The sequence below is a fragment of the Somniosus microcephalus genome, unplaced genomic scaffold, assembly GCF_052327205.1.
Source record: "Somniosus microcephalus isolate GS21.2 unplaced genomic scaffold, FLI_Smic_1.0 unresolved_chr8, whole genome shotgun sequence".
In the NCBI taxonomy this organism is placed as follows: domain Eukaryota; kingdom Metazoa; phylum Chordata; class Chondrichthyes; order Squaliformes; family Somniosidae; genus Somniosus; species Somniosus microcephalus.
This window is the reverse complement of record NW_028225186.1, coordinates 29,969,977-29,980,776: the sequence shown is the minus strand read 5'-3', so window position 1 is coordinate 29,980,776 and position 10,800 is coordinate 29,969,977. Positions and strand designations below refer to the sequence as shown.

At 44.7% G+C, this 10,800-nt stretch overlaps 2 non-coding genes across 2 annotated transcripts; one reads left to right on the top strand and one right to left on the bottom strand.

The window, feature by feature from the left end:
• Positions 1-319: 319 nt before the first annotated feature.
• On the bottom strand, positions 320-413 carry trnar-ucu (transfer RNA arginine (anticodon UCU)). The gene is made up of 2 exons: positions 377-413; positions 320-355 (listed from the first exon to the last, which is right to left on the bottom strand). It is a non-coding gene; the product is annotated as a tRNA-Arg (tRNA).
• A 2,277-nt stretch (positions 414-2,690) lies between these two features.
• On the top strand, positions 2,691-2,772 carry trnas-uga (transfer RNA serine (anticodon UGA)). The gene has a single exon. It is a non-coding gene; the product is annotated as a tRNA-Ser (tRNA).
• The last annotated feature ends 8,028 nt before the right edge of the window (positions 2,773-10,800 follow it).

The following is a 10,800-nucleotide window of genomic DNA, read 5'->3' as shown; positions in this document are numbered from 1 at the left end:
TAAAGGCCTCCTCTTGTCCCTGTGTAACATGCTCGAGGGGCTGAATGGCCTCCTACTGTTCCTATATAACAGGCTAAAGGGGCTGAATGGCCTCCTCCTGTTCCTGTGTAAAAGGGTCATGGGACTGAATGGTCTCCTCCTGTTCCTATGTAAAACGGCCATGGGACAGAATGGCCTCCTCCTGCTTCTGTGCAACTGAATCAGGGGTTGTGAGTACTCAGAGAGAAAGTGTCGGGGCGGTCGTTTCCCTTCTCTGAATTACCGATTTACTGCAAAATGTACCGTCAGTGGAGGAACCACCGAACCCTGCCCCAAAATCCGACTCTGGTGGGACTCGAACCCACAACCTTTAAATGCCTTAATCTGTCACACAAATTAGAAGTCCAATGCGCTATCCATTGCGCCACAGAGCCAATTACGCAAAATTCTATTACAAAAGCAAAACAGTGCTGATGCTGGAAATCTGAAATAAAAAAAGATGAAATGCTGGAAACACTCTGCAGGTCAGGCAGCATTCCATGACTGTTTAAAAGGGGTCTACTTTCAGTCCCGGATCATTCTGTGTCTGTGTAAAAGGGACATGCTGTCAGTCCCGGTTTATTCTGTGCCTGTTTAAAAGGGACATGCTGTCAGTCCCGGATTGTTCTGTGTCTGTTTAAAAGGGATGTGCTCTCAGTCCCGGATCATTCTGTGTCTGTTTAAAAGGGACATGCTTTCAGTCCCGGATTATTCTGTGTCTGTTTAAAAGGGATGTGCTGTCAGTCCCGGATTATTCTGTGTCTGTTTAAAAGGGATGTACTGTCAGTCCAGGATCACTCTGTGTCTGTTTAAAAGGGATGTGCTTTCAGTCCCGGGTCATTCTGTGTCTGTTTAAAAGGGATGTGCTGTCAGTCCCGGATCATTCTGTGTCTGTTTAAAAGGGATGTGCTGTAAGTCCCTGGTCATGCTGTGTCTGTTTAAAAGGGATGTGCTGTCAGTCCCGGATCATTCTGTGGCTGATTAAAACGGGTGTTACATAATATTATAGAGTCTGCCCCACAGAAACAGCCCATTTGCACGAACTGGTCTCCACACGAGCCTCCTCCTTCTCTATTTCTCCTCAACCCACAAATAAAACTAGAATCAGTAATGGTAACCATGAAACTATCGGATTGTCGTAAAAACCCATCTGGTTCACTAATGTCTTTCAGGGAAAGAAATCTGCCGTCCTTACCTGGTCTGGCCTTTGTGTGACTCCAGTCCCAAAGCAATGTGGTTGATTCTTATCTGCCCTCTGAAATGGCCTAGCAAGCCACTCAGTTGTAACAAACCGCTATGAAACAAAATAATAAAAATGAAGCTGGACGGACCACCTGGCCTGATCCATATCAGCCTCCTCCTGGGGTCCCCACCATCACAGAAGCCAGTCTTCAGCCAATTCGATTCACTCCACGTGATATCAAGAAAAGGCTGAGCACACTGGATACAGCAATGGCTCTGGGCCCTGACAAATCCCCGGCTATCATTCTGAAGACTTGTGCTCCAGCCAAGCTGTTCTAGTACAGCTACAACACTGGCATCTATCCAACAATGTGGAAGACTGCCCAGGTATGTCCTGTCCACAAAAAGCAGGACAAATCCAATCCAGCCAATTACCGCCCCATCAGTCTACTCTCTACTCTCAATCATCAGCAAAGTGATGGAAGGTGTCATCCACAGTGCTGTATGGTGGCACTAACTGACCAATAACTTGCTCATTGATGCCCGGTTTGGGTTCTGCCAAGAGCACTCGGCTCCCGACTTCATTAAAACCTTGGTCCAACATGAACAAAGGAGCTGACCACCAACATCCTGGGGGTTACCATTGAACATAAATACTGTGACAACAAGAGAAGGTCAGAGGCTAGGCATTCTGCGTCGGGTGTCTCACCTCCTGACTCCCCAAAGCCTTTCTACCATCTGCAAGGCACAAGAAAGGAGTGTGATGGAATACTCTCCACTTGCCTGGATGAGTGCAGCTCCAACAACACTCAAGAAGTTCGACACCATCCAGGACAATGCAGCCCGCTTGATTGGCACCCCATCCACCACCTTAACCATTCACTCCCTCCACCACCAGCGCACCGTGGCTGCAGTGCGTACCATCTACAAGATGCACTGCAGCAACTCACCAAGGCTTCTTCAGCAGCACCTGCCAAACACGCAACCTCTTCCACCTAGAAGGACAAGCGCAGCAGGCGCATGGGAACACCCCCACCTCCAAGTTCCCCTCCAAGTCACACACCATTCTGACTTAGAAGTATATTGCCGATCCTTCATCGTCGCTGGGTCAAAATCCTGGAACTCCCTCCCTAACAGCACTGTGGGAGCACCTTCACCACACGGACTGCAGCGGTTCAAGAAGGCGGCTCACCACCACCTTCTCAAGGGGCAATTAGGGATGGGCATTTAATGCTGGCCTTGCCAGTGCACCCACATCCCATTAACGAATTTAAAAAATCCTATCAGCATATCCTTCTATTCCTTTCTCGCTTCCTCTTAAATGCATCTGTAGCATTCGCCACAACTACTGCATTCTCAGCGCTCTTTGGCCAAAGAAGTTAATCCTGAATTCCCTGCTGGATTTATCGGTGAGTATTTATGACCTGTCTTCTCTGAGCTAGTTCCTGACTCACTCACAGTAGGAAGCATTTTCGCATTGTTAATGTGCAGCTGTGATGGCCGAGTGGTTAAGGCGTTGGACTTGAAATCCAATGGGATTTCCCCGCGCAGGTTCAAACACTGCTCGCAGCGACTTTAATGCAAATTCTTTATTTTATTTCATCGGCTCCCTGTGGCGATCACTGGCCCCGAAATTGATCAGAATTCCCTCCACTGCACTTTATTACACTGATTAACCCAAAGTTCCAATTGAAACACTAATAATTTATCGGCATCAATTAGATATTGTGGATTTGTTGGAAACTGGTGAGCAATACATACACAAAGCAGCATCAAAAATACTAATTAATAAAGAGCCCTGCAGTGTTTGGTAGGGAATCACCTTCAGCTAGTAAGTGGGAACACGGTTTGGTTTTATAAAACTGAACACGAATTAAAAAGTGTGTAAAAAGACCGTGGTTGGACTCGAACCTGCAATATTCTGATAACCTCAGAATTAATACCGAAGTCTGACGCCTTATCCATTAGGCCACACGAACAGTAAAAGCAACTTGCAGATCAGCGCCATCTGTGGACAGATAGACACAGGGTCAACCTTCCAGTTCCTTGAGATCTCGGCAGAACGAAGATTTTGTAGCTTTGCTTCAAAGTATTACAGCTCCAATCTTTTCAGCAAATAGCAAAATTAAGAAACTACCCACACCATCAAAAAGTAAATGGCCCGTACGGGAATCGAACCCACGACCTTGGCGTTATTAGCACCACGCTGTAACCTACTGAGCTAACCGTCCTGCCTTAACTCCTTTTGCTGCTAAATTCAATTTATGTTGATTTTTGGTTTTTGTCAGTTGTCAGTGCTCCGGTTTCCTCCCACAGTCCAAAGATGTGCGGGTTAGGTTGATTGGCTATGATAAATTGACCCTTAGTGTTAGGGGGATTAAATACGTGGGGTTACAGGGATAGGGTGGGATATGTGCTGGTGCAGGGGTTACGGGGATCGGGTGGAATATGTGTCGGTGCAGGCTCGATGGGCCAAAATGGCCTCTATCTGCACTGTGGGGTTTCTGTGATTCTGTGATTCTAAACCTCCACTGTGTTTAATCGCGTCGGGAACATGTGGTCAGTGTAAATCAATGTTTATTACTGGTATAGCTAACGGTAATAATGTCTGTTGGGCGAGTATTACAACCTCTTGTTGGTCAATAATCCATCAGAGAAAGATGTGCATCCACGTATAACCCTCGTTAGATGCCTCTTCCCCAAAATAAATTAACACATTCATTAATTAACGTGGAGGCCGAGGGCAGGACTGAGCTACTGCATAAGCATTACAGCTGTACTCACAAAAAATAGGATGAAGTTAATTTTGCAGCAGAGAAGAGAGGATCATAGATATTGGATCTGGTCCAACTAACCAGAAAAGAGGTGCTAAATATGTTGCCATCACTCAACGTTAACAATCACGTGGTCCAGATGGGAAGCACACTAGATCGCTGAGGGATGCAAGCGTGAAGATAGCAGAAGCTCTGATCACAACCTTTCAATCAACATTGGACATGGGAGTGGTGCCAGTGGACTGGAGGACTGTAAATGTTACACCCCTGTTCAAAATGAGGAGAGGGATAAATCTGATAACTACAGGCCAATCAGTCTAACATCAATGGTGGGAAAACTATTGGAGAGCATTGTCAAGATGAAAGTTAATTCTCAATTGGAGAAACATGGGTTAATAAGCAACCGACAGCACAGCTCTGTTAAAGCAAATCGTGTCTGACTAACCTGATTGAGTTAATTCGTGAAGCACAGACCAGGTTGCTGAAGGCAGTGCAAAACATTTTGTATATATGGACTTTAAAAAGGCATTTGTTAAATGACCACGTAACAAACTTAGTCGGAAAATAGTAGCACATAATATTTAATAAATGGTGTTAGCTTGAATAGGTAATTGGCTAAGGGATAGGTGTTAGAGAGCAATGGTGAACGGATGTTTATTTCTGACTGCAGAGAAGTAAGCAGTGACGTCCTCCAGGACTCATTATTTGGACCACTGATTTTTTCATTATGTATAAATGACGTGGACTTGGATATAGGGAGTACAATTTCGAAGTTTGCGGATGATTCACAAATTGGGAAAGTGAGCAGGACAATAGCAGGCTTCAGGAGGACATAGACAGACTATGAAATGGTACTCGTCAGGTGCAAGTTAATGCAGGGAAATTTTCAAGTGTTGCACTTTTGGAGGAACAACATGCAGAGGCAGTACAATCTAAAAGGGTATTATTTTGAGGTGTGTTCTAGAGCAGAGGGAACGGATGTGTGTGCATATTTATAAATTTTTGAAGGTGCCAGATGTTAAGGCGGTTAAGAAAGCCTATGGGATACTTGGCGTTGTAAATATGTCATCGAGCACTGAAAAAGGAAGTCAGGCTAAACTTTTACAAATCATAGGTTAGGCCTTAACTGGAGCATTGTGTACAGCTTTGGGCCTGACACTTAGAAAGGATGTCAAAGCCTTGGGGAGATTTACCGGTATGATTCACGGATGATGGACTTCAGTTAATTGGAAGGACTGGAGGCTGTTCCTAGTGGGGAGCCGCAAGGATCAGTGCTGGGGCCTCAGCTATTTACAATCTATATTAAGACCTAGATGAAGGGACTGAGTGTAATGTATCCAAGTTTGCTGATGATACAAACTAGGTGGACAGTATGCAGTGAGGCCAACACAAAGTGTCTGCAAAGGGGTATTGAGAGACTAAGTGAAGGGGAAGTAAGGTAGCAGATGGAGTATACTGTAGGGAAATGTGAGGTTATTATTTTTTTTTCAGAAGAATGGAAAAACAGAACTTTTTTAAATGGTGAGAAACTTTTAAATTCTGGTGTTCACAGAGATTTGGACCATCCTCGGGCAAGTATTACTGAAGTCTAGCGTGCCAGTAGAGCAATCAATAAGGAGGGCAAATGGCATATTGGCCTTTATTGCAAGGCGTTTGGTGTATAAGAGTAAGGTAGTCTAGCTACAATTGCACAGGACCTTGGTGAGGACACACCTCGATTACTGTGAACAGTTTTGAGTGCATAGGGGATATTTTTAAAGCTTGAATATGATACGAAATTCGGATATGTAGTAAACAACGAGGAGGATCGTAACAGACCAGGAGGACATAGACAGTCTGGTGAAATGGGCAGACACATGGCAGATGAAATGTAACTCAGAGCAGTGAGAAGTGACACATTTTGTTAGGAAGAATGGGGAGAGGCAATATAAACTAAATACTGCAATGTTCAAAGGGGTGCAGGAAGCGAGGGGTCTGGGGGAATAGGTACACAAATCTTTGAAGGTGGCAGGATTAGTTGGTAAGGCTGTTAAAAGCATGTGGAATCCTCGGCATTATTAATAAAGCATGGATTACAAAAGTAACGAAGTTATGCTAAACATTTACATTAAAAAAAACTGGTTCACCTCAGCCTGAGTAGTCCGTTTAATTCTGGGTGCTTTAGAAAGGATGTCAAGGCCTAGGAGATGGTGCAGAGGAGATTTACGAGAATGGCACCAGGGATGAGAGACTTCAGTTTTGTTGCGAGACTGGCATATTCTCCTTAGAGCAGACAAAGTTAAGGGGTTTCGATAAATGTGATCAAAATCGGGATTGATTTTGATAGAAAAAATAGGGAGAAACTCTTTCTAGTGGCGGAATAGAAACATAGAAAAATAGGAGCAGGTGTAGAGTATAAGACCTTCGAGTCTGCTCCACCATTCAATATGTTCATATCTCATCTTTATCTCAATACCATATCCCCGCTCTCTCCACATACCCCTTGATTCATTTTGTGTCTAGAAAGCTTTCTATCTCCTTCTTAAATATTTTCAGTGAATTTGCCTCCACAACATTCTGCGTTGAGAGTTCCGCACATTCACCACCCTCTGAGTGAAGAAATCTCTCCTCATCTCAGTCCTAAATGTCCTTCCACGTATCGTGAGATTGTGACCCCTCGTTCTAGACTCCCCAGCCAGGGGAAACATCCTCCCTGCATTCAGTCTTTCTAGCCCTGTCAGAATTTTATACGCTTCAATGAGTTCCCCTCTAATTCTTCAGAACTCTATTGAAGATAGGCCTAGTCGACCCAATCTTCCTCTATGGCAACCATATTCTTTCTTAGGAAAGTCGACAAAGCTGCACACAGTACTCCAGGTGTGGTCTCACCAAGGCCCTGTATAACTGTAGTAAGACATCCTTGCTCCTGTACACAAATCCTCTTGCAATGAAGGAGACGTTGCCATTTGCCTATCTAACTGCTTGCTGCACCTGCATGTTTGCTTTCAGCGACGGATGTACGAGGATACCCAGGTCCTCTTTTACGTTAACATTTCCCAATCTATCACCATTGAAATAATACTCTGCCTTTCTGTTTTTCCTACGGAAGTGATGACTTCACAATTCTCGCACGTTAGGCTGCACTTGCCATGTATTTGCCCAGTCACTCAACTTGTCTAAATCGCCTTGAAGCCTCTTTGCATGCACCTCATAACTCACTATCCAACCTAGTTTCATGTCATCAGCAAACTTGGAAATATTACATTTGGTTCCCGCATCCAAATCATTGATATTTATATACTGTGAATTGCTGGGGTCAAGCATTGATCCATGCGGTACCACACTAGTCACAGCCTGCCAACCCGAAAAAGACCCATTTATTCCAACACCCTGTTTGCTATTTGTGAACCAATTTTCAGTCCATGCCAGTATATTACCCACAATCCCATGTGCTTTAAATTTGCACACAAACCTCTTCTGTGGTACTTTATCACAGGATTTCTGAAATTCCAAATACACCTCATCTACTGGTTCTCCCTTATCTATTCTATCAGTTACATTCTTAAAAAGCTCCAGTAGGTTTGTCAAACACGATTTCCCTTTCATAAATCCATGTTGACTTTTTCTAATCCCGTTGGTATTTTCTAAGTGTCCTGTTATCACATCCTTTATAATAGACTCCAGCAATTTCCATACTATGGATGTTAGGCTAACCGGTCTGTAGTTCCTTGTTTTCTCTCTCCCTCCTTTTTGAAATAATGGGGTTACATTTGCCACCCTCCAATCTGCAGGAACTGTTCCATAATCTATAGAATTTTGGAAGATGACAACCAAAGCATCCACTATTTCCATTGCTACCTCGTTTAGTGCTCTGGGATGCGGATTATCAGGCCCTGTGGATTTATCAGCTTTCAGTCACATTATTTTCTCCAGCACTATTTTTTTACAAATACTAATTTCCTTTAATTCCTCCTTCGCACTAGACCCTTGGTTCCCTTACGTTTCTGGGGAGTTACTTGTGTCATATTCCACGAAGTTGGAACCAAAGTAATTTGTTTAATAGCTTGGCCATTTCCTTGTTAACCATTATACATTCTTCCGTTTCTGACTTAAAGGGTCCTAAATTTGTACTCACTACTCTTTTTCTTTTTACATATTTGTCGAAGCTTTTGCAGTCGGTATGATCGGTAACGAGTGAACAAAGTTTTAAGGTGATTGGCAAAAGTACCAGAGGCGACATGACAAAACATATTTTTACACAGCGTGTCTTTGTGATCTGGAAGGCGCTGCCTGAATGGGCGGTGGAAGCAGATTCAATCGTGACTTTTAAAAGGGAATTGGATAACTACTTGAATGGGAAACAATACAGGGCTATGGGGAATGATCAGGTGTGTGGTATTACATAGATACATACATAGATACATAGAAGATAGGAGCAGGAGTAGGCCATTCGGCCCTTCGTGCCTGCTCCGCCATTCGATGAGATCATGGCTGATCCTTTAATTCAGTATCCCGTCCCCGCCTTCTCTCCGTAACCCTTAACCCCTTTTGCCCGTAGAAATATATCTAATTCCCTCTTAAATATATTTAATGAGCTGGCGTACACTGCCCTCTGTGGCAATGAGTTCCACAGGTTCACCACTCTCTGAGTGAAGAAATTCCCCCTCATCTCTGTCCTAAATGGTTTAGCCCTTATCCTTAAATTATGTCCTCTAGTTCTGTTCTCACCCGCCAAGGGAAACATTCCTTCTGCATCCAGTCTGTCTAGACCTGTCAGAATTTTATACACTTCTATGAGGTCCCCTCTCAATCTTCTAATCTCCAGTGTATACATCCCTAAACTACATAGTCTCTCCTCATAGGTCATTCCCGCCATTCCTGGTATCAGCCTGGTGAATCGCCGCTGCACCCCCTCCATGGCAAGAACATCCTTCCTCAGATGAGGCGACCAAAACTGTACGCAGTACTCGAGGTGTGGTCTCACCAGTGCCCTGTACAGCTGCAGCAAGGTATCCCTGTTCCTGTATTCTAACCCTTTTGCTATGAAGGCCAGCATACCATTTGCCTTCTTGACCGCCTGTTGCACCTGCATGCTCGCCTTCAGTGACTGGTGTACAAGAACACCCAGGTCTCTCTGTACTTCCCCCTCTCCCAATCTATTGCCATTTAAATAATAATTTGCCCTCCCGTTCCTGCACCCAAGGTGGATAACTTCGCACTTGTCCACATTATAGTGCATCTGCCATTTATCCGCCCAATCGCCCAGTCTGTCCAAATCGCTCTGGAGCTTCCTGGTCTCTTCCTCTGAGCCCACCCCCCCTCCTAGTTTAGTGTCGTCTGCAAATTTGGAAATGCTGCATCCGACTCCCTGATCCAGGTCATTAATGTAAATTGTGAACAGCTGGGGGCCCAGGACAGATCCCTGTGGTACCCCACTTGTTACTGCCTGCCATTCAGAAAATGAGCCGTTTATTCCAACTCTCTGTTTTCTATCTGACAGCCAGTTCCCTATCCACGCCAAAACTTTCCCCTTTATCCCATGAGCCTCAATTTTCCATGCTAATCTTTTATGTGGGACCTTATCGAAGGCCTTTTGGAAGTCCAGGTACACCACATCTACTGGCTCTCCCCCATCTATTCTACCAGTTACTCCCTCAAAAAATTCCAATAGATTAGTCAAGCACGATTTACCCTTTGTAAATCCATGTTGACTCTGTCCTATCCTGTCCCCATTTGCTAAGTGCTCCGCTATTTCATCCTTAATGATGGACTCCAGCATTTTGCCCACAACTGATGTAAGGCTTACAGGTCTGTAATTACCTGCTTTTTCCCTACCCCCCTTTTTGAATAGTGGGGTAACGTTAGCTACCCTCCAATCCATCGGCACTGTTCCCGAGTCTAATGAATTCTGAAAAATCATCCTTAGTGCATCCGCTATCTCTAGGGCCACCTCCTTCAGTACCCTAGGATGCATGTTATCAGGCCCTGGGGATTTGTCCACCTTCAATCCCTTTAGCTTCCTTAACACCATATCCTTAGAGATATTGATTTGCGTCAGTTCCTCCTTTGCCAATGTCCCTATTTTTCCCGATATCCCAGGAATATTAATTGATGAACTCTAACAAAGAGCTGTCAGAGGCACAATGGGCCAAATGTCCACCTTCTTTGCTGTAGCATACCGTGATAGGATGATATCCAGAAGGGCTTGGGCACAAATCTCATTGATGATATTTTGTCTGCCGCAGGAACTGACCTAGCCATTGCTGGAGTATAACGCACAATCCTCGGCCTTCTCTATTTTGCCACCCACTGATATCATTGACTGTGTATGAGCGTGACTTTGGAGAAGGTTCCCGGATGCGCAATCCGCCATCTGAATTGAAAAAAATTCTCCCTTCGCCAAAAGCAGGAAACTCACTACAAGGAACAGAATGATCCGAAATCAGTAACGTCACTGTCAGCTCACGCGAATACTGCTACTTGGACAAAGCAACATTAGCATTAGGTCAGACTGGCCTTTATATAGAGCCTCTCACAACCTCAGCACTTCCCAAAGCTACTTTGCAGCCAATCAATTAGGCGCTCTTGTAATTTAAGGGCAAACCGCAGCCAATTGGCACGCAGCAAACCCCCACAAATAGCACTGGGACAAATGAACAGACAATCTTCTCAGTGAGGCTGGTTGAGCGATAACTGAGCAGCACTGCATCAGTACAGACCCTCCGACAGTGTGGTGCTCTCTCAGTCCTGCCCCTCCAACAGAGCAGCAATATCTCAGTACTGATGCCCTGACACTGCAGCGCTCCCTCAGTATGACACCTCTCACAGTGAAGCCATCCCTCAGTAC